The sequence below is a fragment of the Tupaia chinensis genome, unplaced genomic scaffold (genome assembly GCF_000334495.1).
Source record: "Tupaia chinensis unplaced genomic scaffold, TupChi_1.0 Scaffold000527_1, whole genome shotgun sequence".
NCBI classification, from domain to species: Eukaryota; Metazoa; Chordata; class Mammalia; order Scandentia; family Tupaiidae; genus Tupaia; species Tupaia belangeri.
In genome coordinates, this window is record NW_006160040.1 from 9959548 (window position 1) to 9986836 (window position 27289).

The window sequence follows — 27289 nt, forward strand, 5'->3', positions numbered from 1 at the left end:
TATAGTTTTCTTTCATAATTTTATATTTCTCTTATTTGTGCATCAAACACTATGAAAATTATAACTGTGATTGTTTTATAAAGTCCTTTTCTTGCCCCAAGCTTATCTCTGGTCCTTGCAATGGTATTTGTGAGGTACATTTTATTTTATCTATTTTACAGGTGAAAGAAAAAATGAGGATGAAAGAGTTTTGTTGTTTTGGTGCTTTCACTTTTCCCACTAATATCCTTTCCCTCTATACACACTTCCTCTAAGTGAGGCTATTGCTATTATACTGAAATGTGATAATCTGCCACAATTTAAAATATTTTGGAAATTCTCAGATTCCTTTCATCACTCATTTGCCTCCAAATTTCTTGAATCTATTAAATTTATTTTGTTTTATTTACTCTCGGCTCCTGGAATGTGCAGATTCTGTTCTCATTTTTTTCATTCCTTATGACTCTGTAAGACTTAGAATTTATCATTCTTGTTCTTGTCACTTTAACAGCTTCTCTGTCACCTAACTTCAAAGACATATCACACTGCTCAAAGGAAATTAAAACAATTTAGTTTTCAGAATTGAATAGATTTATTCCCTATTTGAAAGGTGGCAGTGAAGGATTTTCATACTTGTATTTATTTGGTTACCTTTCTAGTTATGTTTACAAATAACCCCTTGACACTTTCATAGAAAAACACTTTGTTTTCTTCCATTATGTTGTCAAATAATGTGCCAGTTAATGGCTTATAAATGATATTATGCCACAAGAATTTTGTGGAACATAGTCACATTCTTGTCTAAATATATAAGAATATACATATTAGAATTTTATGTGGGTATCATATTGAATGTGATAGCTTTCAGAACAAAATTAAATCCTTAATCTAATGTTTTATATATTAAAAAATGGGACCAGCAGATGGCATAATGGCTACATCACTGGACTCCCATGTGGTCAACTGCGGTTTGAGTCCTGGGCCTGGTGGCTTAAACTCACACCGGGCGTGTGTGTGTCCAAGATCCCTAGAGGAGAAGGGATTGAAGCATGGCCATCCCCTTGGGAGATAATATCTTGCTTTTTGTCCAAGTGTTTTCTATACCTTCAACACAGTTGTTTTGAGAGTTTTTTGCTATAAGGCGCGTGTGCTCACCAGACAGACAGAGACAGAGACAGAAAGCAAGAAATCAGCCCCCAGGGGGGGATGGCCACGCTGCAATCCCTTCTCCTCCATTCTCCTCTCAGGATTTTGGGCACACATCCAAATGCACCCAATGTGAGTTTTAAGCCACTGGGTCCAGGATGCAAACCACGGTCAACTACATGGGAGTCCAGCAACATAGCCATTATGCAACTGCTGGTCCCTGAACCTACAAATTTTAACAGCATACAAAATCTACTTTATCGTTTGTATCATTTTCTGCATGCAAGAGATTATTCCCATTGATTTCATTTTCTCTTTCTTGAATGCTACTGTTATTCTCTGTTTCCTCAACAACTTTGTTAACTTTTACTACTCTTTTATTTATAAATTCTACACCAGGTAAACTGTGTTCATTAATCTTTCTCTTATTTTCCTCCTTATCCTTACTTTCATTATTCTACCCACCTGGAATCTATCCCTTCCTTCACTTCAATCTTTTCAAGCTTAGCCAGTATTTAACATAGATATAAGTATACCTCCTCAGAAAGTCTTTTGATTTTTTTAAAAAAATCATCCTCCTTCTAATGTCTATTTATCTGTCCATTCCACCTTCTCTTTACCTATTTATTCAGCAATAGAGCAAACGCCCACAGGGACATAATATGTGTCAGACATGATGGCAGACTCTGGAGTTATAAAGACATGCCAGATACTGTGGAGATATAAGCATTATTTGCCCTTTGGGAGTGGAAGGAGGCTCCATTTTGGTGACCACCTGATGGATATGGAAAGTGTGTCAACTGGAAAAGTGTAAAGAGAATATCGAAAATGGAGGCAGCTTTTTGTGCAAAGTTGTGAGTAAAGGTGGGATCGAAAGAAAATTCTATTCTGGATCCATAAGAAATTTAGTGTTACTATAGCACAGAGTGCAATGTGGGAAGAGGTGAGAAATAAGAATATCATCCACCATTCTTAGGAATGTGGGGCTTTGTGATAAGACTGTTTAGAGTCACTTGCATTTCTTAAGTAGGGACTGATATAGCTGTATTTCTTTTCACAAAAACTAACTTTAAACAGTACTTTTGAAAATGGGTTGAAGGGCAGATGTGATATGGAAGATGGGGAGACAAATCAAGATCTTTGCAAGAGCCTGAGCTAGAAAGAAAGGCCTCAACATAAAAACTGCTTGCAGGGATGGACAGGAAAGGACTACTGAAAGACAAAGTTAAATAGAATCTGATGTTAGATGAAGCTAAGGGAGAAAATAAAACATGGAAGAAGAATTAGCATGTAGTTCTTGGGAAATTGGTGGGAAGTGTACCTTTGACAAACTGGGAAACAAAGAAATGGAAAATATATTTTCTGAGAAAGTGGAGACATCTAATGATAGATTTTAGACACATTAACTTTAAGGTACTTAAGGAACATCAATGGGGAAATGCTTGATAAATGGCTGAACCATGGATCTGGAACTCTCAAGAAAAGTCTGTACTATATTTGATAGTAATTAACACCTTGGTTAATACTGAATTAATGAGTCAGCAGGCAGCATGGAGGTTAAGGCAGCTAGATTCCACATAGCCAGCTGCATTGTTCGAGTCCCAGACCTGGCAGCTTGAAAAACACAACAGGCCCATATGCACATGTGCTCTAAATCCCTAGAAGATAATGGAGGTGAAGGGTTTGCAGGGAGGCCATCCCCCCTGGTGGGTGATTTCTCACTTGCCCTCTCTCTCTCTGGTGAGTGTTCATGCTCTGTAATAAAAGACACACGCACACACATACACACACACACATTTGTTAGTATACATGTGTGTGTGTGTATGTGTGTGTGTGTGTGTGTGTGTGTGTGTATTTGTTTGTTACATGGCATGAGCACTTGCCAGAGGTGGTGGGGGGAGAGAGAGAGTGAGAAAGCACCCCCCCGGAGTAATATATTATATATGTGTATATATACATATATAATATATACACATTATATATTATATATCATATATAATATATATTATACATATATACATAATATATAATGTGTATATATTATGTATAGTATATACATATATAATATATATACACGTGTGTATAAATATAGTGTGTATTTATATGCACACAAACTATATATACATAAATACACACTATATATATTTATACACACGTACACACACTATATATACACTATATATACTAATATGTAATCTAATATTATTCATATGTTATACATACATATATTGGATTAATGATAGTGAAGGGTTGCTTCTCTCCCATCTTTATCCTGGTACTCCCATTGCCAACAAATAGCTCCAGCTGTCTCGCTTTCCTGGCAGTTCCTCGTTTGTACCAGAATCATTCCTACTCAGGGATTTCACTCCTGCTGTTCCTTTTCTGGAGTACTCTCCCTTTGCCTTACTAGTCCTAACTCCTTTCTTTTTGAAGGTTCAGCTTAAAATCTACTTCTTCATAAAGGCATTTCCCGATGCCGTCAAAGTAAATATGAAATCATCTTATAACTCCTTTTATTTTCTTTGTATTGCCTGTCATAGTTTGCAATTATTAAATGTATTTGTCAGCAAATTCTTTTGGATCTATTGCTTTTATTTCAAAGTGAACTTCACAGGGGAAGTTTGCATCTGCCATTTCTGCGGTTCTCTCTCAGTTCTTAGCACTTAGTAGACACACGATAAATGTTTTCAGGATGAAGAAATGGCATTTGCATTTATGTTCCATTGCTCACTCTGCTCCAGCCAGTGACAGTGACTTTACTGTGATTCTTTGAATATTTCAAGAAGACTAGTCCTCATGGTCTTTACTTGCTGTCTTTACCTGTAGTGCCCTTCCCTCAGAAAAGGCCCATGGTTTACTTCCATACCTCAGCCAGGGCACTGCTCTGACATTCCCTGCGCACTGTGGGAGGAAAGGGGGCTTACTTGATCTCGCTTTCTAAAGGCACATCCGTCACGATGTGCTACACCCTTAGCTTGCTTTATTTGTATGCACCACACTTTTCACTAGCTGTCACTATAGAATGTATTTACGTATTTATTTATTTGATTTTATTTTTTCTTTCGCTTCAGACTTAGTTCCATGAAAGTTGGGATTTTGTTATTCACAACTTGATCCTCAGTCCAATTTATGAGATCAGAAATGCCATATGAGCCTACGTGAGATACCAACAATGCATTCGCATATAATTTTAAATATTCCAAAATTCAGTTGTATGTCATTTTTCATATCTGCTAAGAATTATATGGTTCTAAAATATGAAATATAAGATCCCACTAGCTTCAAGATAATAAGTTTATTGAAAAATATATTTTTTATGTCTTAAGAACTAAATTACTTTTCAATCCAATGAAGTGGTCAACAGGGAGCTGCAGAATTTTGTTTGATTTTAAAATAATGTGTGTGTGTGTGTGTGTGTGTGTGCATAGCTTGAAAAAATTCATATATTTTGAACCTAGACAGTAAGAACTAATAACTTAGGAGAACAATTCATATATAAAATTTGAATTCCATGATATTGTAGCTATAGAAGAGGATTCCAGAAACACTCTCAGAGTTGCCTTACAAGTAACCAGGCATCTGAAATAGCTGTCCTTAAAACAATCTCAGTGTTTTGGGATGGTTAACTGTCTGTCTTATGTATGTTCCTATCTTTTACTGTCTGGATAATTTACAGTTAAATATAGAAATGATTTAGATAATCAAATGTACATTCACATGCACACACACACACACACATACAGAATGCCGGGCATCTGTGCACACTTAGTATTTAAGATATGTGTGTTGTTTTAGAGAATCTATTCCATTAGAGTGGATGGTTGAGCTTAAATCACATTCTTCTTTTGAGTGGTTCTTCTACTTAGTATTCCATGGCAGTTTTAGAATCATATTTTCAAATTCTTAACCACATTTACACTGCATCTTTCGATGACAGTTCATTGATGATGAAATCAATGCTAACTATAATAGTACATTTTATACAAGGAGAGAATTATGTCACAAAAATTTTCATTTTATACCATATTTATGAAAACATGAGCACAATTCCAATCTCTCATTGACTCACTATAATTTTCTATAATATTTTTTCTCAACATTTCCTGTTTCTATGTATCAATAAATCAGTGTTCTAAAATTTTTTACATGATTTTTCTCTTACAAATTGAGGGAACAACATCATGAACACTCATAATATCCTCTCTTAGTTCATAATAACAATCATTTCTGATAGTTCGGAAGGGACCAAACTACATAATTCATGAGTCAGATAATTTGAAAAATCTTTGGTGATTATGATGGGTTATTTTATTGAATTAGTTTGTTAGGGCTGTCATAACAAAGTATGTGTAGACACTGTGTGACTTAAACAAAAAAATAGGAGCCTTGAAGTCCAATATCAAATTGTTGGCAGAAGGCTTGGTTTCTTCTAAGGTTATTTCTCCTTGGCTTGTAGTTTTCTGTCACCTAGGGTGTTCACAATTTTTTTCTATGATGTAGCAATGATAAGAATAACAAATCTAATCAAGATCTTACACAAACTTGATTTAATATTGAGTTTGCCAATACACATATAAAATAAACTAGCTCACAAAAAATGAAGTTAGATCTTAACCTCCTTTGGGACAATATGAAGATAAAATCAAATATGTAATTTCCCTACTCACTAGGCTTATATTATTAGTAGATGTGAATTCATTGTATTCCTTCAAATCTTAAAAATAGCTGAAAATTGAAAAGATATCAAGAAGTTTAATTTTTGGCCAATGTGAAATAGTTATTTATTTTTTTAGACTTTTAAAGAGGCTAGTTGGGAATTTGAGAAAATGATTAATATTTCCAACTTTTATCTTTAAAATTATTGCTATTTTAAAATTATGATTCCTGGTTTATGAAGAATTGTTGCACATATTTGTAGGAAACAGTATATTTTTTCTATTTTTTGGCATTTTAACTCTTTCATTTGAAATAATTTTAAAGAAGAGATTCAAAACAATACAGATAATTTTGTATATCCTTTACCCAATTTTCTTAATGCTAATACATTGCACAATCATAGTAGTTACCAAAATTTAGAAATTTACATTAACACATTCTTTTTTTATGACCTATAGATTAGCTTAACAAATAATACTTTTAAGCAGACATGACTGTCCTAAATTTCTTTTTCTCACACCCACCATCTGCCACTCACTCTCTACCAACCACTTTTTTCCCTTACAGTCTCTAGCATCCACACCTGTTTTCTCCACTATCACATTTTCAGATCTCTGACCCTTTGCCATAAAGTGCAGACATTAAGTACAAATTGAGTGGGGATATACAGTATGTATCTTTCAGTCTGGCTCACTTCACTCAGCAGTAAATATCCCCTCTTCATCCATTTTGAGTCAAACAATAGTATCTCTGTTCCTTATAGCTGTGTAATATTCCATAGTATAAATGTGCCACAATTTTTCAGCCAAGTCATCAGTTTCTGGACACTTTAATTCCATGTTTTAGTGATTGTGAATAATGTTGCAATAAGCATATATGTGCATGTCTCTTTCCAATTGAGTGTTTTTTTATCCTTTGGGTAAATACCAAAGAGTGGGGTTACCAGGTCATATGGAAGGTCTTTGATAAAACTCCATATTGTTTTCCACCAAGGTTGAACTAATTTACTTTCCATCATAGTGTAAGACGGTTAACTTTTCACCACAGCCCCACTAGTACATGATCTTCCTTCTGTGTGTTTTAATCTACTCTTCTCAGGAGGCCATTAGACATATTGGATCAAAGCCCACTCACAAGATCTCATTTTACCTTAATTACCTCTTTAGGGGCCTTATTCCAAATACAACTTATTTCTCACTTAATGACCTGTTTAAAGACTGCTGGGACTTCCAGCATGGGGACTCCCACCTTTTAGTCTGTGTGAGTCTCAGGATTAACTTTCTCAGGCTTTGTCTCAGTCCCACAGTCAGTTAGTATTCACTATATAAAGCATTCACAATCATGTATGAATACATATTCCATTTATAAATTTATATTTTATTATATACCCATAATAATGTTCAAAATAATTATAATGACTATGCAGGATTTACATGATCATGTTGTGGTGTATCTTGTCACTTTCTGGTACTGATCTAAGTACCAGACATGTATATGTAGAATTATATTATTCAAGGGTGGTTTCCCATGACATCTACTGAAAAATGAACACCTTGTGGACCACAACACACCATGACAACTGCCTCTAAACTCCTTGCTTACAGACCAATCAGGTAATGTCTGAGTCACTGGAATGGAAATGGTTTTTAGGTGAAGAGTGTTTGTATTAGACATGTGGACCAATGGAAGAGAATAGAGACCCCAGAAATAACCCCCAAAGCTTATAGCTAACTGATCTTTGACAAAGGATATCAGTCAATCCATTGGGAAAAGGAAAACCTCTTTAGTAAATGGTGCTGGAAAAACTGGGTATCCACCTGCAGAAAGATGAAACTGAACCCCCATCTTTCACCATTAACAACTATCAAATCAAAATGGATCAAAGATCTGAACCTACGACCTCAAACAATAAAACTACTGGTGGAAAATGCTGGGGAAACTCTGGGAGACATTGGAGTAGGCAAAGACTTCTTAAATAAGATACCCAGAGCACAGGCAATAATCCCTAAAATAGACAAGTGGGACTATATTAGACTAAGAAGTATCTGCACAGCAAAGGACACAGTAACAAGTGTGAACTGACAACCCTCAGAATGGGAAAATATTTTTGTTAAATATGCCTCAGACAAGGGACTGATAACCAGAATACACAGGGAACTCAAGTGCCTTATGCGAAAAAAATTATTAACCCAATTAAAAGATGGGAAAATGAGGTGAACAAAATCTCTCTAAGGAAGACATACGAACAGCCAAAAAGTATATGAGGAAATGCTCAACATCCCTCATCATAAGGGAGATGCATATAAAAACCACAATGAGATATTATTCCCAATTGCCAAGACATGGAACCAACCTAAATGTCCACAAACTGATGAATGGATTGGAAAAGTGTGGTATATTTACTCTATGGAATACTACTCAGCCATAAAAAATAACAAGACCCTGGAATTTGATAGAAAGTGGCCAGATATGGAGGATCTATTGCTGAGTGAAGTAAGTCAGGCTATGAAAGAAAGATGTTGTATGTATCCACTCAATATATACCGACTATCTGCACTCTATGGTAGAGAGCGAAAAATTGGAGGACATAAAAGCAGTGAAGGTACTTAACGAGAATAGGACAGTGTAGATGAAGAGAAGAGGATAGAGAAAGATAGCAAGAGAACAATAGAGAGGCAGGACGTTAGTGAGAAGCAGATATGGCTTATTACCTGTTGATGATGACATGTATAGTATTCTCAACTGGATTGGTCTGAGAAGTATTTCATGATGGGTAAAGTCTTTTTATAAGCAAAATGAGAAATAGTGATTGACTGTTTTAAAAAATAGTTAGAATAATAATAATAATTGGGAAAATCATGGAAAAGGTATTGAATGTTGAAGTGGGGAGATTAATGTCTCTGTATTGACTGACATGCATGGCAATACCTTTTGAAAAAGCAGTGTAATACACTGTAAAGTTATATGTAATCTAATGTAATATAAAGATTATGATGATAATAAAGATAAAAATAAAAAAAGAGTGTCTGTATTGTCATGTTCGGAGATAGTATAGTTAGGACTTCAACATATAAATGGAAGAATCAGGAGCATCCATAACACTTATTTTAAGGAAAAAATCTTTTAACTATATTTATTCCTCACATATTACCTACTCTTTAAATCTTTAATATCTATCATCACCATTAAAAATGGAAACTGTACCCTTTCTAATGGTTTCTTAGCTTTGTTTTTATCATTGCCTTATTCACCATTGTACCTTCCATTTCTGGGGTGATATCTGGCACATATTAGGGGCTCCATGAATGCTATTTATTTATAGCTCACCTCTCATATTTTTCCTACAAGGTAATCTCTGTTGTAACTTCTGGCAATGTGGCCTCAGAACTAATTTCTACTTTGTAACCCCCCTAATATATATTTTTGGAACAAATCATAAATACAGATTACAGAAATTAATTTGTGAGATAATTGAAAGATACAGTCTACACTGCGGAACATACTGGATAGTTTTTGGGAAAACCTCAGTAGACATCCTACATGTCGTCTCCTGCTTTTCTCTTCCCAGACACTTCTCCCAATAAAGTTCTCAGGACACTTCTTCCAATTAAGTTCCTCCTCTCTTTTTTTATATTTCTGGGAAATTTTTTTTATTATAAAGGAAATCTGGACTAAGAACCAGTCTAGCTATCTTGCCAAAAGAAGTCTACCAAAACCTCTTTTCATAGCCCCTTTCTCCTTGAATCAGTAACTAAGAAGAAAAAAATTGTCTCCATCATATCATTATTAGTTATTTTTAAAAGATGATTGAAGCATAAGAGAATTGTAGAGGTATAAACTTCTAGCATTTATTTATGCATGTAGATTATGTGGGTCAGACTGAACAAGGTACATGAGAAATAGTTCCATGTCTGAGGCCTTAAATAGAAAGTCTTACATATCAGAAGCTTACTTGGTCTTTTGGGAGTTGAAATCACTTGGGGATTCCTTCATGGACATGTCTGGTACCCAGGATAGGTAGACTTAATGACAAGGCTCATTTTTTACTGTCCCTCAAAACTCCTCACCTTGACTTGGGCTTCTCAATGCATGGCAGCTGGGATTTTAGTATGAAGATCCCAAGAGGGAACTCATAGGGTATGGGAATTCCAAGATAACAAGGTAGAAACTTCACTTTTTATGACCTAGCTGTGGAAACCACATTGGATCCCTTTCTTTGTACTTTATATAATCTATTGATTGAAGTGGCCAGAAGCACTACGAGAGTCACAGGAAGAGATGGGACAGAGAGTATCTGGACTCCATGTCTTTCTGGGGAAAGGGCAAGGCCACATTATGAAAACACAAAACAGGAGATTTGGGAAAACACAAATTGCCATGGTTGTTGTTATAGCTGCTGGTAGGTTGGGGAGAGATTCTAGTAAATGTACTGTTTGGGGAGCATCTTAGTCTATTTCTACGAGGAAAACAAACCTACAAAATTAGTTAAGAACATCGATAGTAACTTGGAGTATACTCACACATCTTGGTGGAGATTATAATATTGCAACTTTGTACTTACATATTTATAATTAATAGATTTTCCTTCTGAGCTTTTGACAACAACGCGAAATACCATTTGTTGCTGTTTTTCAGATGATAAATTGGGTTGCTACAAATTTTCATTAAGGTTATTATTAATATCTCCTATTACTGCAGGCTTCTAAGTACTTCATTTATAAAATCACCTCTAATTCTTTACTTACATTTTATCAGGGCGGCTGGCTAGAAAGATAGAGCATTCGATATGCAATAGAGATAAATGATGGCAAAAAAATTGATTCTGAATGTTGTTTGAAAAACCACAATTTCCTTCATCTAGCTGAAACTCTAGAATTGGCCACAGTTAATCATCAACTGTTCCTTTGTGTGTGTGTGTGTGTTTCCCTCTCTGTCTCACTGAATAGAAAACAGTAATATTGTTAACGCTTTGAAAATTTCGTTGAAACTATTTCTTTTCTAACATGAATAAGAGATACATACACACTCACACATGCAAGTGCACATTCCTCCCCAACACATATATATTTTTTGTTTGTCTGTTTATTTTTTGCTCCTAGACCTGTTATTAGAATAACTATGTATATTTTAGGTCTATTTTAATTATTTATTTTTTTCTTTTTTTTTGCAGAGGTTTTTTGCTATAGGGCGCATGCACTTGCCAGACAGACAGAGAGAGACAGAGAGACAGAAAGCAAGAAATCATCCCCCAGGGGGGTTGGCCATGCCACAATCCCTTCTCCTCCATTCTCCTCTTGGGATCTTGGGCACACACGCACACGCGCCTGGCATGAGTTTAAGCCACCGGGTCCGGAACTTGAACCGCAGTCAGCTACGTGGGAGTCCAGCGACATAGTCATTATGCTAACTGCTGGTCCCTTATTTATTTGCTTTTAATAACATTGCATAAAATACCTCTTGAGACTTTAATGAATAATCGATACCTTTGGTTATCCCTGGGGGGAAAATCGGGTAACTAAGGGCAAGGTTTGGAGAGATTTTATGTTATATGCCCTATTGTACTCTCTGAATATCGAATTATATGTGAGCATAAACTTATAAAAAAATTAAAAAGAAATAATTTCTGTATGATAACCCGTGATAACTCCCTCACCTTCACAATGACCTGCTCTATCCTGAAGTCCATTTAATAAAATTCTCTCTCAGTAGAAGAAACACTGTAGACTCATACTGAGGGCTTACGCTATATAAGATAATGGGAATGTTAGCAAGAACTGTGGTGGTTTAATTTTCAAATCCCTTAACATCAAGGAGTGGAGATGGACATGTGAATATTATCGTAGTAGTATATTATAGTAGATGCTATAAAAACATGATATTATGGTAAATGCTAATTATAACATGATTTTTTTCTATCTATATCCAGCCCAGAGAAATCTGCATATATCCTCAATGCCCTGCCAACCCAAAGCAGGAAGTTAAGATAGACTCCTTGACTTCATTACAGATTTTATATGTGTATGTATATGTCTATACATATAAACGCATATGTATGTGTATATACATGTATATATGCTGACTCACATGAATATGGAGAAGTTTCACAATCATCAAACTGTTGACCCAGAAAATCATTAGTGCCATGGTCTCAAGACCAAGAGCATCAGTGGTGTAATTCCTAGCCCAAGATAGGAGAAAATGCTTCAGCTCAGGGAGTCAGCCAGAGAGGTGAGATTCTTCCTTCCTCTGCCTTTCTGTTCTATTCACATACTCAAAAAACTGGATGAAGCCCACTCATATTAGAGAGGGCACTCTTCTTTACTCACTATATAATTTCAAAAACTAATCTTGTCAAGCAGCATTGCCGGACACAAGGCTGCGACTGCAGGCCATAATGGCCTTAACCAGTGGCTCATCATCCCCCTACTTGCCTTTCAATCTTAGGTTTGTGTCTTGGGACTTTAAGACAAACTTGTGCCCCTCTCCACCCCATCTGGAGACAGGTTCAAGCACCTTCGCTAGACACCAGGCTTCCTGTGGCTGCAGGCTCTTATGGCAGGGACCCGTGGCCCAATGCTAACTGCTGGTCCCTTATTTATTTGCTTTTAATAACATTGCATAAAATACCTCTTGAGACTTTAATGAATAATCGATACCTTTGGTTATCCCTGGGGGGAAAATCGGGTAACTAAGGGCAAGGTTTGGAGAGATTTTATGTTATATGCCCTATTGTACTCTCTGAATATCGAATTATATGTGAGCATAAACTTATAAAAAAATTAAAAAGAAATAATTTCTGTATGATAACCCGTGATAACTCCCTCACCTTCACAATGACCTGCTCTATCCTGAAGTCCATTTAATAAAATTCTCTCTCAGTAGAAGAAACACTGTAGACTCATACTGAGGGCTTACGCTATATAAGATAATGGGAATGTTAGCAAGAACTGTGGTGGTTTAATTTTCAAATCCCTTAACATCAAGGAGTGGAGATGGACATGTGAATATTATCGTAGTAGTATATTATAGTAGATGCTATAAAAACATGATATTATGGTAAATGCTAATTATAACATGATTTTTTTCTATCTATATCCAGCCCAGAGAAATCTGCATATATCCTCAATGCCCTGCCAACCCAAAGCAGGAAGTTAAGATAGACTCCTTGACTTCATTACAGATTTTATATGTGTATGTATATGTCTATACATATAAACGCATATGTATGTGTATATACATGTATATATGCTGACTCACATGAATATGGAGAAGTTTCACAATCATCAAACTGTTGACCCAGAAAATCATTAGTGCCATGGTCTCAAGACCAAGAGCATCAGTGGTGTAATTCCTAGCCCAAGATAGGAGAAAATGCTTCAGCTCAGGGAGTCAGCCAGAGAGGTGAGATTCTTCCTTCCTCTGCCTTTCTGTTCTATTCACATACTCAAAAAACTGGATGAAGCCCACTCATATTAGAGAGGGCACTCTTCTTTACTCACTATATAATTTCAAAAACTAATCTTGTCAAGCAGCATTGCCGGACACAAGGCTGCGACTGCAGGCCATAATGGCCTTAACCAGTGGCTCATCATCCCCCTACTTGCCTTTCAATCTTAGGTTTGTGTCTTGGGACTTTAAGACAAACTTGTGCCCCTCTCCACCCCATCTGGAGACAGGTTCAAGCACCTTCGCTAGACACCAGGCTTCCTGTGGCTGCAGGCTCTTATGGCAGGGACCCGTGGCCCATCCCCCCCTCCCCCCATTCACCTTTTCCTGTGGCTGCAGGCTCTTATGGCAGGGATCCGTGGCCCATCCCCTCCTTCCCCCATTCACCTCTGAACTCTCAGAACGTCTGCATTTTGAATAGCGCATGGCGTGTACCCCAAGATCTTTTATTTGCTCCTGAAGTGCAGCTCATTAGTTCAGTTGAAGATTCAACACTCTTTAGAAACAGGGAGTCACCCAGGACCTGTGACAATAGTGCAGGGTACTGCTGAGCAACAGGGAGGAGGACCAGAAGAGATATCACCAATATTCTACTCCTGCACAACTTTGAACACTCAAGGGTACCTTGAATACTTTAGGAAGGAATGCATAGACCACCAGATGACTAGGGACAATCACAGAGGCACAAGAAACATGAGCAACCAACAAAATGTCTCTCCCCTACGCAAAAACGTCAATCCCACCTCAGCAGCAAACAACACAAAGGACATTGTGGACATGTCAGATAAGCAAATCAGAATATTTGTAGTGACCAAACTAACTGAGATGCAAGAGAAAAGAGACAATGTCCAGGAGATGAGGAAGTCCTTTCATGATTTGAAAGAAGAAATAGACATCTTAAAAAAGAATCAGATGGAAGCTATGCTCTAAACTCCATCTTCTAGACTCCCAAAATATTCAGACAAGAAGCCATTTTAAAGCTGAGGTGTGTCCTGGCCTGTTCAGCAAAGCTATGCTCTAAACTCCATCTTCTAGATTCCTGAAATATTCAGACAAGTGGAGGAGAGATTTCATCACAGAATGACAAGAAACCACTGCAGAAGCACAAGAAACATGAGAAACCGAGAAAATATCTCTCTCCTAAGGGAAAAGAACAATCCCTCATCATCCACAGACAGTACAGTAGAACTCTTGGAAATTTCTGATAGAAAATTCAGAATATTCATAGTGACAAAACTAAATGAGATGCAAGAGCTGAGAGATAATAAACTCCAGAAGATGCAAGAGAAAATAGACAATGAGTTCCAGAAGGGGTTGAAGTTCTTCCATGACCTGAAAGAGGAAATACGCATCATAAAAAATAATCAAATGTAACTATTAGAGATGAAGGCTGCTATTCAGGAAATCAAAACCTCCCTCAAAAGTATTAAAAGCAGACTAGTCCATGTAGAAAATCAAATCTTGGATGTTGAAGGCAAAACCTCTGATTTAGAAAAAAACAACCAAAAATAAAAAAAAAAAAACCCTGAGAAAATAACCTCTAAAATGAGAATATTATACGAGAAATACTAGACAGCATTAAGTACCCAAACATCTGGATAATTGGTATTCTGGAAGGTGAGGAAACTTATAAGGGCATTGATAATCTATTCCATGAAATCTTGGAAGAAAACTTTCCAAACCTAGAAAGGCACTCAAATATCCAGACCCAGGAAATACATAGATCCCCAAATCGAATCAACCCAATAAGATCCTCTCCAAGGCACATCATAGCCAGATTGGAAAAACAACAAAGACAAGATACTAAAATTGGAAAGAAGGAAACATCAAGTTACTTACAAAGGTCAGCTTATTAGACTAACTTCAGACCTCTCATTGGAAACAATGCAGGCAAGGAAAAAAATGGGGCAATATAGTCAAAACGTAGAAGGAAAAACAATTTCAACCAAGAGTACTATAACTGGCAAGATTATTTTTCATATGGGAAGAAAAGATAAAAATATTCTTGGATAAACAACACATAAACAAATTTACCAACTCCAGACCAGTTCTTCAAGAGATTCTGAAGGAAGTGCTATTCCAGGAAAACTAAAAAGTCAGATGGACTGTTATAAGAGAACAAAAAACAACCAAGAAAATGGCTCACTTAATGATAGGAGCAGGTCTGGAAATATTGATAATAACATTGAATGTTATTAGATTAAATTCTCCAGTTAAGAGACACTGACTGGCCAAATGAATAAAAAATAGAAACCCTCTATCTATTGCCTACAAGAATGCACCTTATGGAAAAAGACATACATAGACTTAAAGTGAAGGGCTGGAAAAAGATATTCCATGCAAATGGAAATCAAAAAAGGGCTAGAGTTGTGATATTGATTTCAGACAAAATAGGCTTCAAGAGAAAGAATATAAGAAGAAACAAAGAAGGACATTATATAATAGTAAATGGGTTAATTCAGCAAGAAGACAGAATGCTTATTAATATCTCTGCACCCAACACAGGAGCACCTAAATATGTGAAGGAAAGACTGCTGGAGTTAAAAGGAGAGATAGGGAGCAACACTATAATTGTTGGGGATCTCAACACCCCATTATCTCCTTTAGACAGATCTTCTAGGCAAAAAAAATAGAAAGATATAGGACTCAAATGATACTATAAATTGAATGGGCTTGATAGATATCTATAGAACTTTCCAACCTAAGACCACAAAATATACATTTTTGTACCCCAGCATGGAACCTTTTCAAAGATAGGCCATATGATAGGACACAAATGAAGCCTTTACAGATTCAAAGGCGTAGAAAATATATTCAGCATATTCTCTGACCATGATGGAATTAAACTCAATATTAATTTCAAGAAACACCCTCAAATATACACAAACACATGGAAACTGAACAACCTGCTTCTGAATGACTTAACTACTGAAGAAATTAAGTCTGAAATAAAAAAAAATAGAAAAATATGATAATGAGTACACGAGTTTTCATAATCTATGGAACATGGGAAAAGAGGGAAATTCATAGCAATTAGTGCACATAAGAAAAAGATGGAAAGGTGGAAATTGATAATCTAATATCATGCCTCAGGGAATTGGAATAACAACAAAAATGCCAGGCAAAAAGAAATAATAGAGATTCAAGCAGAAATTAATGAAATAGAAAATAAATGAATTATACAGAAAATAAATGAAAGCAAAAGCTGGTTCTTTGAAGAGATTAAAAAGATCAACATACCATTGGCTACACTGATAAAGAAGAAGAAAGAAAGGAACCAGATAGATCTGGGACCAACAGTTGGCGTAATGGGTATGTTGCTGGACTCCCGTGTAGGCAACAATGTTTTGAGTTCCGGACCCGGTGGCTTAAATTCACACCACCTGTATACCCAAGATCCTGAGAGGAGAATGGAGGAGAAGGAATTGCAGCATGGCCATTACTTCTGGGGGGTGATTTCTCACTTTCTGTCTCTCTTTCTGGTGAGCACACATGCCCTATAGCAAAAACCTCTCAAAAAAACCAACCAACCAAACAAAAGAACAACAAAAACCAGATAAATATGTGATGAAGCAGGCAATATCACAACAGACATAATAGAAATACAAAATATTATTAGAGGATACTATGAGCAACTATATGCCAACCCACAAGAGAACATGGAGAAGTTGGACAAATTCCTGGATGCATATAATCTACCGAGATTGAATTGGAGGATATAGAAAACTTGAATAGAACCATAAGAAGCCATGAGATTGAATCAGTAATAAATAACCTTCCAACAAAGAGAAGCCCAAGTCCAGATGGCTTCACTTCTGAATTATACAAAACCTTTAAGGAAGAGTTAACCCCTATCCTACTCAAATTGTTTCTAAAGATTCAAAAGGAAGGAAATTTTCCAAATTCATTCTATGAAGCCTTCATCATCCATTCCCAAAACAGATAAGGACAGTACAAAAAAAGAAAACTGCATACCAGTATTGCTGCTGAATATAGATGCAAAAATTCTTAACAAGATACTTGCAAATCATATCCAAAGACATATAACAAATATCATTCATTAGGACCAGATAGGCTTTATTCCAGGGATGCAAGGGTGGTTCAACATATGCAAGATCATAAATATAATATGCCATATAAACAGAAAGAAAGATAAAAACCAAATGATCATTTCAACTGATGCAGATAAAGCATTTTATAAAATACAACATGCTTTCATGATTAAGACTCTCAGTAAGATTGCTATAGAAGGGTCATTTAACGCAATAAAAGCCATCTATGAAAAATCCATAGCTAACGTTATACTGAATGTGGAAAAGCTAAAACCTTTTCCACTATAAACTGATACTAGACAAGGTTGCTCCCTTTCTCCACTGCTTTTTTAATACAGTGTTGGAAGTCTTAGCCACTGCAATCATAAAAGAGAATAATATAAAAGGCATTTAAATAGGCAAAGAAGAATTGAAAATATCTTTATTGGTAGATGACATGATGGTATACTTAGAAAACCAAAAGATTTCCATGAGAGAACTTCTCTAACTAAGGACGTCAAAGACCTTTACAAAGAAAACTATGAAAATCTTTAAAAAGATATTGAAGAGGGCATAAAACAGTGGAAGGACATCATGTGTTCCTGGATTTGAAAAATTAACATAATCAAAATGGCAATTCTACCCAAATTAATCTACATGTTTAATACAATTCTAATCAAAATACCAGAAATATTCTTCACAGATCTAGAAAAGACAATCATAGAATTTGTCTGGAATCACAAAAGAACTCATATTGCCAAAGCAATCTTGTACAAGAAGAACAGAGTGGGTGGCACATCACTCCCTGACCCCAAGATATACTATTAAGCTGTGATGACCAAAACAGCATAGCATTGGCACAAAAACAGAAAGGTGGACCAATGGAATAGAATAGAGACCCCAGATATAACTCCCAAAGCTTAAAGCCAACTGATTTTTGACAAATCTGTCTAAAGACGACAGTCAATCCATTGGGAAAAGGAAAATCTCTTTATTAGGTGGTGTTGAAAAACCTGGATATCCACCTGTAGAAAGATGAAACTGGACCCTTATCTTTCACCATTAATAAAAATCAACTCAAAATGGATCAAAGATCTGAACCTAAGACCTCGAACTATAAAACTATTGGTGGAAAATACTGGGGAAACTCTTGGGGACATTGGGGTAGACAAAGACTTCTTAAATAAGACTTCCAAAGCACAGGCAATAATCCCTAAAATAGCTAAGTGGGACTATATCAGACTAAGAAGTTTCTGCACAGCAAAGGACACAGTAATAAGTGTGAATTGACAAGCCTCAGAATGGGAGAATATTCTTGTAAAATATGCCTCAGACAAGGGACTGATAACCAGAATACACAGGGAACTCAAGTGCCTCACTCAAAAAAAAAAAACAAAAAACAAAAAACAGATATAACCCAATTAAAAGATGGGAAAATGAGCACATATGAGGAAATGCTCAACATCTCTCATTATAAGGGAGATGCATATTAAAACCACAATGAGATGCCACATACCCCTGTCAGACTGGGAAAGATTAAAAATATTAAAAGTGATAAGTGTTGGTGGGGATGTGGTGAAAGGGGAACTCTCCTACAATGTTGGTGGGAATGTAAACTAGTTCAACCACTGTGGAGAACAATATAGAGATTCCTCAAAGATCTACAAATAGAACTACCTTTTGATCCAGCAACCCTACTTCTGGATATCTACCCAAAGGACAGGAGAATGCTCAGTTGGAAAAGCACTTGCACATCAATGTTTATTGCAGCATTATTTACAATTGCCAAGACATGGAACCAACCCAGATGTCCACAAACAGATAAATGGATTGAAAAAGTGTAGCACATATCATCTTTGGAATACTACTCAGTCATAAAAAAAAAAAAAAAAAAAAGCCCTGGCATTTGATAGAATGTGGTCAGATATGGAGAATCTATTGCTGAGTGAAGCAAGTCTGCATATGAAAGAAATATATAATATGTATCCACTTAATATATACCTACTATCTGTACTTTATGGTAGAGATAGAAATAGTGGAGGGCATAAAATCAGGTAAAATAGTTAGGGATGCTGAAGACAGTGTGGAACATGGCAGGAGAAGGGAAGAGTATAGAGAAGGATTAACAAGAGAATAAATAGGTATGACCTTAGTGGGACACAGAAATGGTTTATTACCTGTTGATGATAACATGTATATTATTCTCAACTGGATAGGCCTGAGACGTACTTCATGCTGGGTAAATTCTTTTTACAAGCAAAATGATATATAGTGATTGAGTATTTTAAAAAATAATGAGAATAAAAATAATAATCTGGAAAAAAAATGATGAAAAGCAATTTGATGATGATGTGGATAGTAATGTCTTTGTCTTGACTGATACGCATGGTATTCCTTCTTGAAAAAGAAATGTAATACACTGTAAAAATCTATGTGATTCAATGTAATATAAACACGATTATGATAATAAATATTTTTTAAAAGCTCATCTCTTAAGAAATGCTCTCACAGATCCACATAGAAATAATGTTTAGTCAAATATCTGGGCACCCTGTGAGCCAATCAAATGGACACACACAATTGACCAGCATAAACTGCCATTCTGCCAGCACTTGCCTGCACGGTGAGGAAATGCATCAGCTGTTGTGGCAGCAGCCCTCACCATCAGCTCCTGTCTCTTCCTCTGCTCTGCCTACCCTTTGCCCAGAAGCAAGACTCCTGAAAATCAGTACAGCTTAGTGAGGAGCTGCGCTCTTCAGTCAGGTCCTTGATTTTTTATTTATTTATTTATTTATTTTGAGACGGTTTTGCTATAGAGCGCGTACGCTTGCCAGACAGACAGAGGCAGAAAGACAGAAAGCGAGAAATCACGCCCCAGGGGGATGGCCACGCCGCAATCCCTTCTCCTCTGTTCTCTCGGGATCTTGGGCACACACGCACATGTGCCTAGCGTGAGTTTTAAGCCACTGGGTCCGGGACGCGAACCGCAGTCGACTACGTGGGAGTCCAGTGACATAGCCATTACGCTAACTGCTGGTCCCAAGTCAGGTCCTTGATGTTGATTATTGTTTTCAGAAATTATAAATACGTGAGTTGGAGTAAGTTATGTAAACTTAGTGTTCTCGTCTGTATTAAGAAGATAATAAAAATGTCTACAGAGTTCACACAAGGAGCAAATTAGACTATACAAAGTTTGAGCAAGCTGGGAACCAGCAGTTGGCGTAGTGGCTATGTTGCTGGACTCCCACGTAGTCGACCGCGGTTCGCGACCCGGTGGCTTAAAACTCACGCTGAGCACGTGTGCGTGCGTGCCCAAGATCCCGAGAGGAGAATGGACGAGAAGGGATTGCGGTGTGACCATCCCCCCTGGGGGTTGATTTCTCGCTTTCTGTCTCTATGTCTCTCTCTGTCTGGCAAGCGCATGCGCCCTAGAGTGAAAACCTCTCCCCCTCAAAAAAAAGTTTGAGCAAGGTGAGTGGAGTACAGACATGCCTAGTGAGTCTTGGTTAATAATGTTTAGTTTTTGTATTTGTTTTTACTTTCTTTAATTTTAGTCCCATCCCAGTTCCTGAGACAGTCCTAACCACGAAATTGGTGCTATAAGTTCGATTTCCATCCATTCCTGTCAATATTTTTTTATTTCCAAAGCCTATATGAACTATTTTTTCTCAATAGCATATTGAATAAGGAGAAGAGGAACAGGTGGGGAAAATAAGGACATACTAATGAAAAAAATTATTTCTAGAATATTTGCATAAGAGATGTCAAACAGAGGAGGAGTTCGAAATGACGGAGAAGCAGGGTTGAATAGTGACTAAGAACTCAAGACTTAGAGTGAGTCAGAACCTGATTCAAATCCTAGCTCTACCTCTTCTCAGATGTTTAATTTTAGGGCAAGTTGATTAACCCATTCAAGCACTGGTTCCCTCAAGTTGATTAACCAATTCAAGCATTGGTTCCCTCAAGTATAAAGTAAGGTAAAAACATAGGACCTATCCCATGGGATTTGTGTAGAAATTAAGTGAGTAGAGGACTGTAAGATACTTAGAACATCTCCATAGTGTAATTAGAACAAAGAGGAGCATTGACTGAAATATGTACAGTCCACTGAAGGAAAGAAGATGATAAGGAGAGTGAGAAGGTTTGAGATACTTGGTCAGAATTGGCCTACTGGAACAGTGGCCAAGTTCCTGGGTTCAGCCATACCTTATGTTGACTAGAGGGTAAAAAGTTGCTCTTGCAGCTTTCTCCCAAGAGGCTTCCTTCTCTTGCTAATTCAAAGCAAAAGTAGGGTTGACTACTTTGGCTCAAGTTTTTCAAAAGTAGAAAGCAGGGAACCAGCAGTTAGCGTAATGGCTATGTCGCTGGATTCCCATGTAGTTGACCTCGGTTCGCGTCCTGGACCCACTGGCTTAGAACTCACACCAGGCGCATGTGCGTGCGTGCCCAAGATCCCGAGAGGAGAATGGAGGAGAAGGGATTGCGGCATGACCATTCCCCCCTGGGGGGTGATTTCTCGCTTTCTGTCTCTATGTCTCTGTCTGTCTGGCGAGCGCACGTGCCCTATAGCGAAAACCTCTCAAAAAAAAAGCACAAAAAACAAAAAACAAAACTGGCTTGCTGCCACTGCTCAGCATTGTGAGAGAGTATTATACCACACATCACTAGCCTAGGAAAAGATAAAAATTCACTATTAGAAACATGGTTTCTCCTGAATGTGTATTGCTGTCATACCATCGTAAGGTTGAAAAATGGTAAGTTGAACTGTCATTAATTGAGGGATGTGTGTATCCTTGATCTTCCTCCCATTTAACCACTTATAATGATAATAAGATTACTGTGGTGACATTATGTGTCATTTCAGATTTCCAGTGTCCTTTTTCATTGGTATTTCATAGCACAAACACATTTTTCTCAGAAACATTATTTTGTGGCAGCTAAATCCTTGTGGTATAATTAAAGAAAGAAAGAAAAGGCACAATTTGCTCAGAAGAGCTTAAAATCCACTGTAGAAAGACTGTCAAATAAGCAACATCTCTAACTAAACGTGGAGATAAGTCCTGTGAGAGGAGAATTTAGTGACATGTTTAAATCCAGTGTAGGGTGTGGGAAAAGGACAAAGGTAGGAAGTCTTTGCAGGAGGGCGACTCTTGAGATGATTCAAGGAAAGCGTAACTATTCCATGATGGCAAGGGACGGAGATATGAGATGTGAGCACACAGCACTGGGAGAGAATGTCAGGATTTGAGCACGCAGTGCTGAAAGCGTAATAGGAAAACAGAGACTAGGCACCTACGGCGTCATCTGGGACCAGATACAAGAGGACTTAGAAAAGAAAAGTTTATTTTGATGCAAAAATTTTTGAAATCCATGCATTGTTTATTCATAGTATGTGGTTTCTATGAACTTCAGGACCTCATATTATAGCTCCTGATATTTTATGGAAGGAAATTCTGTACCAGTCAAAAGAGAGGAGGGGGATTCATTGAATGAATCAGAATTCTTATTAAGGAAAGAGAGGCGATCTGATTTTAGATCTAGACAACCTGCACTGACAGATCTGACCTGTGCAGAAGCAACTTCATTTTCTAGGAATTGCTGTACGTACTTCCTGCATGTGGAAGAGATGATTCAAATTAGTGAGAGCATAAAGTGAGATAGAAAACGGAAGTACAGACTTTGTCCTTGCTTGCTCGGAAAGAAGTACATGCTGGCAGTAAGAGGAAAAAGACTAATGATGAAATTGTAGCCATCTGGGAAAGAAAGAACATACTCTTGGGTGCTTAGAGAGAACACAAGGTTGCAAGAAAAATAGGTTTGAGGGGGAAATAATAGCTATCTCTGGAGAAAATGAAACGTTTGGACAAGAGATGTACAGAAAATAGAATAAAAGCCTACAGCAAGAAGAAAAGATGTTTTACTGAAACATGGGCATGGAACAGGAAGTAATTGGGCAATCCTAAACTGTAGAATTGACCCCTTAGTTGAGTCAAAGAAGAACGCTTACAAAAACACTTGGCCAATTCTTATAGAATCTCCATTTTTAATTTGTGTTTTCATATCTCCTGAAATATGTGAAGCAATCTAGTTTGAACAAACATGTTTGCTATAGGCAGTATAATTTTCTTACAAATAAGATTGTTTCCTTCAATATGTTCAGTGCACTACAAAATAAGTGCTTGGTTGTATACCACGTAGTAATGGCTGGAATTCTAAGAGGATTTAGATCAGATGAGCTCATCTAAAAGTAATTTATTAATTCATTTCATAGGAAACACAAGAACAATTTTTTTTTTTACAAGACTGTCTATGTCTTCCGATTTGATCCAGTTAAGAATCTGGGCCTTTCAAAGGCATCATGAATATTACAACATCTAACCACAGTGGAAATGAGTGGGAGGGAGCAGTGGGTAGTCCCATTTGTTGTGTGGTCTGAAGGATTCTAAAAAGACTCCAAATTCCACCCAGGATGTCAATGCTTGAAATTTTACCCTAAAAAATATTCTTTCTTTCTTTCTTTTTTTGGTGAGAGGGATTAAGCAAGCATTTTGCCATTCTTGCTAATGGTTTTAACATCTAAATATCACTTATATATTTAAGATATTAATGATTAACTTCTAATGATTTAATATAAACGAAAGTAAGGAATTATAAAATATGCCTTAATGTCTGAACTCACCTGTCTTGGTCCAGGCAGTTTAGGGAACTTGTTGCAATCACAATTGCAGTCATAGAAGTAGTTCAGCTGATGTGCATTCTCACTGCATCCTTTGGGTAGTGATGTGGATTGTGTTTCTCTGAGCAGAAGGGCGCAGGGCCTGAGAAACCTAGGTTTCATGTGGGTCAGAGACAACCAAACAGGGAAAGGTTGGAGGGAGGGAGATTTTACCTTCTTTGTTTGATTTCCTGCCATTGACCTATGAGCAGGCCAGAGAAATGGGCAGTCTGGCATAAAGTTGCTCAGATTTTGAACCATTTCCTCCCCAATAGGAGGTATTTTCCATCTCTAGCGGGGGGTATTATCTATTTCAAAAGTGTGACTCTAATTTATTTAGGAAGTTCTTGTGCCTTGTATGAGTGTTTCAAGGAACAAACTTTCTCTGCAGCAGTTGCAGAACTAAATACCCAACTTGGAATGAAATTCAAGTGCTTTCTCCATATTTTCTTTTTCTCCAGCTGTGTTCCCTGATTAGAGAGCTAGCATTTGGAACTCTTACTCTCTGAATGACCCTTATATATATTCCAGTGACCAGGAAACCAGCAGTTTATTCTGTACCCTTTTAAAGTACCATTTCGGTGCTTGGAAAACATTTCATCCATCAGTGGTATCAATACTTTTCATGCTGTGAAAGTTGGTTGTCCTGGCTACTTGCACAAATAATGAGCATGCAGAGCTGACCCAAATTCTACTCAAGAACTGCATAATATAAGCTAATCATTATATAAAAAGTGCATGGAGTGGCTCTATAATAAATTCTGAGAGTTCTACAAAATAAAATGCACACCATGTCAGGCTTTTAATACGCATTGTTAGAGTTTTGGACAAACATATTTTCTTTTGATTATTTTTCATTCTTCTGCAAATTATCTCTTAAAATAGGAGTTTCAATGCTTAGTGTAAAAAATATATAAACAGTAGATATATAACATAAAAGTAGTAGTCCACCCAGGAGGATTCTCATCCAAAGAAATAATTAGTAAAATTTTGATATAAATCCTGGTGTTTCATACAGAATGTACACACACATCAATTACACACATGCCATACATTGTTTGTTAATAGTTTTATTTATTTCTTCTGTGAAGGGTAGAGGTAGAGACAGCATCCCAACAGGGTCTTAAAACTTTGAACTCCTGACTTTCACTTCAGCCAGCCCTGATCATGGGCACTTGTGACCCTTGTATATCAGGAAGGTCTTTGGACTCCAATCCAGACCCCTCCTATGTGGATCAGCATTACAGACCATTGCTTTTTCTCTCTGCACCACTGTTCAGCCCGTAATGCCATACATTCTGTACTGTAACCATCATTGTCCCACAGCATGACAGGGCATCTTTTTTTCTTTTTTTAATTATTTATTTGATTTTCTTTATTTATTCACTTATTTTCATTTGACAAGAGAGAGAGAGGGAGAAAGAGAGAGAGAGAGAGAGAGAGAGAGAGAGAGAGAAAGCCACCAGGTCCAGGAATTGAACTGCGGTTGGCCATATGGGAGTGTCCAGCGCCTTAACCACCACACCACCTGCTGGCCCGACAGGGCATCTTTCTGTGTCAATGAAAGAAATGTAAGCTATTTTTGAGGGAGTATGACCAGAATATATTTATTTAGGCATCTAGGTTGCATTCCAATTCATCAGTATTGCAAGTGTAATAATATGTTGAACAAGTATACATTTGGTACTGGTTCCAGGGTAGTTCAGTTTGCATCTGTTGAAATAAAAATGAGTTGGTTTAATTTACTAAAATTTTTTCCCCCAGAATCTCTCTAGACTGTTGGCACATTTCTCCTAACCTGATGTTGGAGACTGTCTTTGCTGGAGGTTCTCCTTCCCTGTCCTGTGAATGGTTGCCTTAGTCATCTTCCTGAGACCAGTGGGTTTCAGCTGGGACATAGGAGTGGCTGAATGGGAAAAAAAAAATGTTATCTGGCCCTAGTTTGTGACAGTCTGCCATAAATATTGTAACTAACACAAGAATTCTTAACTTCAACATACACATCATTTGTGATTTGCTTTTTAGTGAACTCAAACTACCCCCTTCTAGCATTTCAGACACTCAGGAGAGCAGCTTGACATATTAGCCAATTCAGTGTTTTCACTTTGGTTAAGTGCTCCTAAGTACACGTAATGCTGTGTGATCTTCTCTTAACTTATCTTCATGGAGTAACCAGGATAACCAAGCCTCATTGGGAGTTCCCAGCCACAATCTCCATAAAGGAGATTTTTGAGAAGCAGTTCTTATTCTGAGAATACGTATCGATTTAACAAAACTCAGTTGTGGTGAGTAAATGTCTGTTTTAAATTAGTTTCCTTTGCCTCGGGCCTTGTCAATGATTGAATCTAACCTACATTCAATCATTGAATTTCAACTCAGACAATTTACATGATAGTTTTCGAACTCCAATCAAACCCCAAGCTTTTTATATCTTCAGAGTTTAAACCTGAATAAGTTGCTGTCATTTTTTCCTTCTGAAATGTCCTGATTTTTTTTTTTTTCGCACTGGAATTTTATTCCTATCCATTCTTGAGAGTTCAAGTCGGTTTACATCTTCCTCCTGAAGTCTTTTCTAATCACTGCCCTCTCCAAATGCTCTCTTTCTAGGTGCATTGTTTTTGCTACTGATTGGTAATCTGGATAGAGTACTTCCCTTTCTCTCTCTCTCTCTCTCTCTCTCTCACACACACACACACACACACACACACACACACACTCCTATGAAAGCACTACTGTTCTAGAGCAGCGACAAGAACATTTTGTGCTTGTCACTTTACTCTTCCTTTCCCAGACAATACCTGTTGAAACAGGTTCATACCCACTTCACTCAAATTGGACTGAGTGGAGTCTCCACTGAGAATGTAAAGGACACGTGTATTGGATGAATTCGTTTCAAATTCTGAATGTACTAAGTTCTTTAGACTCAATGGTTGAGTAACATTTCGTGACAGCCATAGCAAACACTACAATGAGAAGAAAGAGAGAGGCAAACATGGAGAAGCATGTGGATGTCACCCACTTCCCCACCACCCATTTCTCCATCCCTGCCATGTACGCATATCCACACACAGGCTGCTTGGTTCCTGAGGGCCCTCTCATTCCCAGTCCCACAGAGGGGTTGTCTGTCTTGGTTCCAGATGTTCCTACTTTTACACGTGTTACACTTAAGCTTCGAATTGTTTGGGGACTTTCTGGTCCTTGAAGCCAAACAATTTATAACTAAGAAATGAGGCGTTCTAGAACTTGGAAGCACTTTTCTTCCATTTTTCATGGGTAGAGACAACCTCTACTTTGCAACTCCATTGTTTTTCTTGGC